The 7,864-nt window shown below is 42.8% G+C and overlaps 1 pseudogene across 1 annotated transcript in view; it reads right to left on the minus strand.

Annotated features, from left to right (window-relative positions):
* LOC309563322 overlaps positions 1–7,033 on the minus strand; it is a 44,142-nt pseudogene extending 37,109 nt beyond the window's left edge. Inside the window, exon 1 of the transcript in view lies at positions 6,988–7,033. The product of the transcript in view is annotated as an uncharacterized misc_RNA (transcript). The remainder of the gene's footprint in view (positions 1–6,987) is intronic.
* Between the last annotated feature and the right edge of the window lie 831 nt (positions 7,034–7,864).

A 7,864-nucleotide genomic window follows, 5' to 3' on the forward strand; every position in this document is an offset into this window, starting at 1 on the left:
TATAGCAAGCAGTTCCTTTTCACCCACGGGGTAATTTATCTCTGGACTGCTTAGGGATTTAGAAAAAAAGGCGACTGGATGAAGTGGTGAAGTGTGAGTTGGTCGTTGGGAGAGTATTTCTCCTACTGCCATGTTTGACGCATCTACTTCCAGAATGTATTGGAGGGATGGGTCTGGATGGCGTAGTATGGGAGCAGAAGTAAACCTTGTCTTTAACAGGTGAAAAGCTTTTTTTGCTTCATCTGACCATTTGAATGTTTTTTTAATGCTAGTGAGCTGTGTGAGGGGTCTCACAATGGCAGAGAAGTTTCTAATGAACTTCCTGTAGAAATTTGAAAATCCAAGGAATCGCTGTAGCGCCTTGCGTGTGGTTGGTGTAGGCCAATCCTGAATGCAGGATATCTTACTCATGTCCATCTTGATTCCTGTTTTGGATATGATGTAGCCTAGAAACAGTACCTCTTCTTTATGAAACAAGCATTTTTTCAGTTTCACATAAAGGTTGTGTGCAAGCAATCTCGATAATACTAGTCTTACATGTCTTATGTGTTCAGACAGGGATCGTGAATATATAAGTATATCGTCCAGATATACCACAACACAGACATCTAGTAAGTCTCTGAAAATATCGTTTATAAATCGTTGAAAAACTGCAGGGGCGTTGCATAGCCCGAATGGCATTACAAGATATTCGAACAATCCGTATCTGGTTCTGAATGCAGTCTTCCACTCGTGTCCATCACGGATTCGAATGAGATTGTATGCTCCTTTCAGGTCCAATTTTGAAAAATAGGTAGCTCCACGCACCTGCTCAATGAGCTCAGGGATAAGCGGTAGAGGATAGCGATCTTTTATTGTAATTGCATTCAATTGCCTATAGTCGATGATAGGCCTGAGACTTGAGTCCTTATTGCGGACAAAAAAGAGTCCTGCTGCTGTGGAAGAAGTGGAAGGTCTAATAAAACCTTTTTCCAAATTCTCATCCAAATAGTCTTTGAGATGGGAAAGTTCATCCTGTGAAAGAGGATAAACATGACCGAACGGCAATTTGCTATTTGGGAGTAGATCAATGCTACAATCATAGTCTCGATGGGGAGGTAGTGCTTGAGCATTTTTCTCAAGAAAAACCTCAGAGAGATCCTGATAACGTAGTGGTGCAATCTCATCTGTCACCACAGACAGGATCTTCCCGAAAGACGGGAGGTTACACGTACCCTCGCAATAGCAAGAGAGGAAGGTCAGGGTCCGTTCCTTCCAATCTATGGTTGGTTGATGTGTGTGCAACCAGGGAAGTCCCAAAACAATGGGAAAGTGGGGTGAAGGTATTAGATCGAAGGTAGTGGTCTCCATATGAGACCCGTTAGTAGTGACTAGGAGTGCCTGTGTCTGATCAGTGATCGGACCAGAGGATAAAGGAACACCGTTAATAAGACTTACTGAGACAGGTTTAAGTTTAGGAATAATAGGAACTTTATTTAAAGCAGCAAAACGTATGTCAATATAATTTCCACAAGATCCTGTGTCAATCATGGCCTTAGTAGTAATCCTGTTCTGGTCCCACTGTAATGTTAAGCAAACAGAAAGGTAAGGGTTAGTGATTGAAGTTGTCAATCCCCCTAGGAGGACATGTGAACACTCACCCTTCTTTTTGTAGACTAGGGGACAGACGTTTATCTTGTGATCCGGGGATGCACAGTACAAGCAGAGATTACCAGATCGTCTTCTGGCTCTTTCCATAGTTGATAGAAGTGGGCGTATGGTTCCTACCTCCATAGGAACGGGGTCAACGGCCGAGATCCGAGAAGAACTGGATAATGGCATTCCCATTTTCTCAGCCTTTCTTTCTCGTAGTCTTCTATCTATGGTGATACTGAGTTGTATCAATGCATCCAGGGTTTTTGGCAGATCCGCAGATCTCGTCTTTAACGGCCTCTGATAGGCCAAGCCTAAATTGGGATTTCAGAGATGCATAGGAGTTGAGAAGCTGGTCGCTTTTCTCAAAAAGAGAGTCTGCCCAGGCCCGAGGATCGCCTGTTAGGTAAGAAATAATAGTACAAACCTTAAAGTGGAGTTCCACCCTGGTTTTTTTTTTTTTTAATACCCCCGGGACAGTCAGGGCTAGTGCATTCCACAATGGCTAGCCTCTGATCTGTCCCGGGTTGCACTTACCTGCAAGACGAAATACTTACCTTGCAAACGTCTTGTCCAGCGCTGCCATCTCAGATGTGGGCAGCTTGAAGCCAGCGCGTCCTCTTCGGCGTCTTCTTCCGCCTTCTGTGGTCCCACGATGCTCTGCGCCGGCCCCGACGTCACTTCCGGGTCGCGCGCGTCACCCCTCCACAGCTTCTGGGCATGCCCAGAAGCTGTTTAGAAGGGGATGACGCGCGCGACCCGGAACTGACGTCGGGGCCGGTGCAGGCGCAATGATTCCTGGGAGCTATGACGTCCAGCTCCCAGGAATCATTGCAGAGCCAGGAAGTGACGACGGGCCGCGGCCGAGGAAGGAGGAAGAAGGAAGTAAGGTAAGTATATTTTGTTCGCTACGAGGTAAGTAAAAAAAAAAGAAATATGCGATTATCCATTTCTTTTTCAGGTGACCCGGAGCGAGAAGATGGAGGTAAGTATAAAAATAGGGTGGAACTCCACTTTAATGTGATCAGTAAGGTAGGTACGGGGTTTTAGCAAGAAAAGTAACTCACATGCGTTTTTAAATTCGCAAATTTTTTTGCGATCGCCTGTAAATACCAAAGGAGGATTTATTTTGGGTTCAGGGGACTGAGCAGTGGTAAGTTGTGTCATTCTAATTACCTGCTGCGACAGAGCCTGATTGTCTTCTTTTAATTCAGCAAGTGCGTGTATTAACGCAGTTACTTGCTGTTTTAATTGTGTCATCTGAGTGGTTATTTCTGCTGAATCCATTTGTGGGTCGTTCAATCTGTAACGCTCCTGCGTTTTACGTATGATGTGGATTTTCAGCTGCAGAAATATTCCACTTCAGTAGTCATGTAGAGAAACGCTGAGACACCAATCCCAACTCTCAATGACTCATCATGTGTGGATGATCTCAATTCAGCAAGTAAATACACACACTCAATAAGATGTTTCCTAGAGTGACTTATGTATATAGTAACACAGTGATGATAGGCTGAAGAGACAGGTTGGGTAGAGATGGTAGATGACAGACACTTGAAAGGAAATGTTCTTGAAAGTAAGATAGTAGCAGATGGGATGCAGATAGGTTTAGCAATCATGTATGGTAGCAGATGACAGAGTAGCAGGTGGACATACAAGAGAGATCAACCCAGTGCAAGAACAGGTGGTAGTAGGCTCAAGAGCTAGCAATCTTAGATAGTGCAGATGTAGTAATAGTCCTTAGTATGCAGAGCTAGATAGTGTAAGCTTTAGTATAAAGGTTATAGAGGTTTCCCCTGTGGGGTACTTATCACTAATAGCAATGTAGCAGAGGAGAGGTTCGGCAAGAGCGGATGATCCGGTAGCGGGATACAGGGATCAGCGCAGCGTGGTTCTGACAGCGAGGTATGCTTGCAAGCATGAGAGCTTCAAGACAGGTTAGCATCAAGGCACAAAGCAGTTTGAACGAACACATGTGAGTGAGAGCCGGCGATCTAAATAGCCATCCAGTCCGGCGCTCAGTGATGACAGCATCAGTCTTAAAGGTGTATGCGCACCTTAACAAAAGAGAATGGTGGGGCGCATACACGTATGAAAGAGTAATTAGGGTACCCAAAGGTACCAGAACATTACACTGGGGCTGCATGAGTGCTGCCAGCATGGGGGGGCTACAGTTCATTGAGGGAACCATGAATGCCAACATGTACTGTGACATACTGAAATAGAGCATGGACCCCATCCCTTCGGAGACTGGGACGCAGGGAAGTATTCCAACATGATAACGACCCCAAACACACCTCCAAGATGACCACTGCCTTGCTAAAGAAGCTGGGGCTAAAGGTGATGGACTGGCCAAGCACGTCTCCAGACCTAAACCCTACTGAGCATCTGTGGGGCATCCTTAAACGCAAGGTCTCTAACATCCACCAACCCCTGTGATGTTATCATGGAGGAGTGGAAGATAACTCCAGTTGCAACCTGTGAAGCTCTGGTGAACTCCATGCCCAAGAGGGTTAAGGCAGTGCTGGAAAATAATGGTGGCCACACAAAAAATTGACACTTTGGGTCCAATTTGGACATTATCTATTAGAGGTGTACTCACTTTTGTTGCCAGCGGTTTAGACATTAATGGCTGTTTGTTGAGTTATTTTGAGGGGACAGCAAATTGACTGTTATTCAAGCTGTACACTCACTACTTTACATTGTAGCAAAGTGTAATTTCTTTAGTGTTGTCACATGAAAAGATACAATAAATTTTTACAAAAATGTGAGGGGTGTACTCACTTTTTTGAGATACTGTATGTTGAAGCTGTGTCAATTTAGCCGTATGGTTGTTTAATCAATCCCCTCCACCCTACCCGTGAGCCGATCCTAGGGTCACAGACGCCTGGGAGCAGAAAAATGTATGGTACCCCACATGGGCATGGTTATCTTACTGACTCCTCTCTACAAATGTTACTATGGCAACGATTCAAACACAGAGATGCTCCCCTAAGGAGTCTTCGTTACCCTGGGATCCTCCCACGATCTCTAAACAATAAACAAAATACAGGAAGAGAAGCAGAGCCTGTCATCTATACATATGAGAACCCCACCCCCTTCCCCGTAAATGTCCTACCTCTCCACACAGGGAATACCTGGGAGAATGTGTCCTGTGTGGCGCTCCGTCCACTAGGCAGACATCAGAGCCAATAGGATGACCCCCAACTAGATTGCGCCTATCCGGTGCCCACTTTCCGCCCGGTTTGCATCTACACATATCTCTGCCATAGATCCCTAACTGCACTGCATCATTAGTGTTATTAGTTAGTAACAGGCACGAGAGGGGGGACCTGGCTGTGTGTGCGTACGGTGATTGGTTAGCAGGTGATGTATGTAAATGAGTGCCAATTGAGCTTCAGTGCCCCCCCCCCCTCCTTCTGCTTCAGCTCACAGTATCTGGGTGCAGTCCACCTTGTGCATCCATCCAGGATCCGCCCTGTTTCGTGTGGTGATCCAGCCAGCAAGTCTGTTGTCTTTCAAAAGCACAAGCTCTCCAGCAGAATGCATCAATTTACATGGATGAGACAAACCATTTGACACTAACAGAGCTGTTTACAATGATCAGCTTTTATTTATTCATGTAAAATCTTTATCTCAAAAGGAAAAAAAAAACGTTTGCTGTAACTGATTATAAAGTGTGAACTGGAATATGGCTTCAGTTTGCTAGTGTATTTAAATCTGCTAATACATTTAACACAACCCCCCCCCCCCCTCCAAGACTCACAATGCTGCTGTCTGCTGTGCCTTCTGTGCTCATTCATCCAGATGTCTCACAAATACAGGAGGTAAGATCACTAGGTGAAAACAAAAGAAAAAAAAGCATGAAAATAGAAAATGAATTTAGCCATCACATCTAATGACTGGTAAGCTGCAATATAATACATTTTTGGTTTTGGGTTTATTACCACTTTTTATTTACCATAATAGTTAACATCACATATGAAATCTGTGGTATAATAAATAAAAGTTGCATTAGACCTCAGAGGGTGGTCGGGTTGTGCTTTGATTTTGGATTAACATTGAAGGTCTAGGGGAAGCTTTTCTTACAGCAGCCAGATTTTTTTTTCTAGTAACCAGATCAGATAAGAGATCATTTTTGTTTTAGCTACTATCGGTTACTACAATTTTCACATCATCACAGCTCTCTGCCCTGCTTTAATTTGCACCATTCATTTGCATATAAAGCATTTATGTTTTTAAGGGGGGGGGGGGGGGGGGATTGTGAGCAGATTGTGCTGCTGCTGCATATCTCAGGAGCAAACAATAGTTATGGTATTTTGTAACACTTTTAATTTAAACTCTTTTGAGGTTGCTAAAATGCCACCAGACATCACTTAATATGGCTAACTCATGCCTCATGCCTTTGAGCAGCTTTACTACTGTCTCCAAATTCATTTTCTTTATGCGTTTTTACTAAATTAGCTTGGATATTATGTCTAAAGTAGTTCCTTATCCCTACACTGGAGGGCAGCATTTCCCAGAATTAGGAGGTTGCTCTTATGCAATGCTTTGTACAGGGAAAAAAATGTGTTTGGACTAGTCGTTATCATAAATGACTTACAGTTATAAAGTGACTAACTTATAGATATTGCCTGGTTAATACATTGAGTACTACATTGCATCTATGAAGCATTATAATATTTTATAACCAAAATGGTGATATTTTGTCTTCAAAAATACACTGGTTATTACCAGAGAAACCAGAATGCATTAGGTTTTTGCAAATAATGGATGTTTGCGACAGGTAAGTTAGTCACTTACCTTGTATTCTATCCAGCAACAGACAGGCTGCATAATATCACTGATCCCCATTGTTACAAAGTTTTATGTAGTATAGTCATAACCCCATGATGGCATTCTACTACAAACTTCTTCCATGTTGGTAATATATAATAAGATCTTCGGTACAGATAACTGTATTTACAAGGATTACATTTCACTTGCTTGTTTATGAGGTTTCTACAAAGGAATAATGTAAGCCGGTGGTTATGTTGCAATGCTGTCAAGTTTGTTGTCTTAGTAGGAGCTAGTAAATGGCATGACCCAGAGGATTAAAGGGAAAGAAAAGCCTAACTATTCTTAAAAATGTTCCCTTCCCCGTTTCATACCTATCCTGCCTAACCTGTATAAATAAACATTTCTAATTCGCTCCGGTCTAGTCATACGATCCTGCATTTTTGGAGAAGGCTAAAAGCAATAGAAGGTATTTTTTAAAATTAGGAATACATCATTGAATTTTTTTTTTCTTCTTAAAGTGGAAGTTAAGTCCACTTTTTAACTTGTACCTACAGGTAACACAATAATAAGACTTACCTGTAGGTACAGGGAGCTGTAAAAGCGCTGCGCATGAGGGCTCCATGTCCAGTTAAGTCTGTCATTATGTGCAAGTATGCAGTGCATTCTAGTACATTATGACTTCAAGTGTTACTAAACCCAGGACTCTGCATTCACTGTATCTGGTTTCCCACAGTACACAGAACATGGAAATGCAGTTATTTTATTAAATATAAACTGCTAAATACATTTTCTCATTAGCAATATATAGTAGTCTTGTGTATCCTATCAGTGCCCAGCTGAGCACTGGTTAAAGCTTGTAGGAGGAGTTTTCTGACTGACCTATGAGACTGCAAGACCCCTGAACCTCTGTCTGGACAGTGCTGATTGGCCCTGTGCTGATCACATGCACTCTCCCAGGAAAAAACCTCTCTAGCAATACACACCAAACTGAGCATGTGCAGCCTGATTCCATAGACTCTGTGTCATCAGTAAATTATTAGGAGTCAGTGGAAGAAGGGGAAGATCAGAGAAGCCAGGATCAAACATAATTTTTTCACGATGCAGAAGATTAACCCCTTAGGTTCCACAGTGACTATAACAAGCATGATTTTACTGTTGTGGGTTTAGTAACACTTTAAACCTGCAGGGGGGGGACACAATTTTTTTTTTTTTTTCTGGCTGTTTATTACTGCTTTAAACCAGAGTTTAGTGTCACTTTCATTGCCTTTAAGTTTACAAGTCTTTGTGTTTTTAAGTGTTACTGGATTCCCAAAGCACTGCATAGTTACATAGTTAGTCTGGCTGAAAATGGACACAAGTCAATCTAGTTCAACCAATACTGAAGGATCAGGAGAGCAAAGAAGATGCTGCCTGCTTGCAGACTGTGTTTGTCTGATTGAAACTTCGGACTATG

Source organism: Pelophylax lessonae, assembly GCF_965119305.1.
Source record: "Pelophylax lessonae genome assembly, chromosome: 9".
Taxonomy (NCBI): domain Eukaryota; kingdom Metazoa; phylum Chordata; class Amphibia; order Anura; family Ranidae; genus Pelophylax; species Pelophylax lessonae.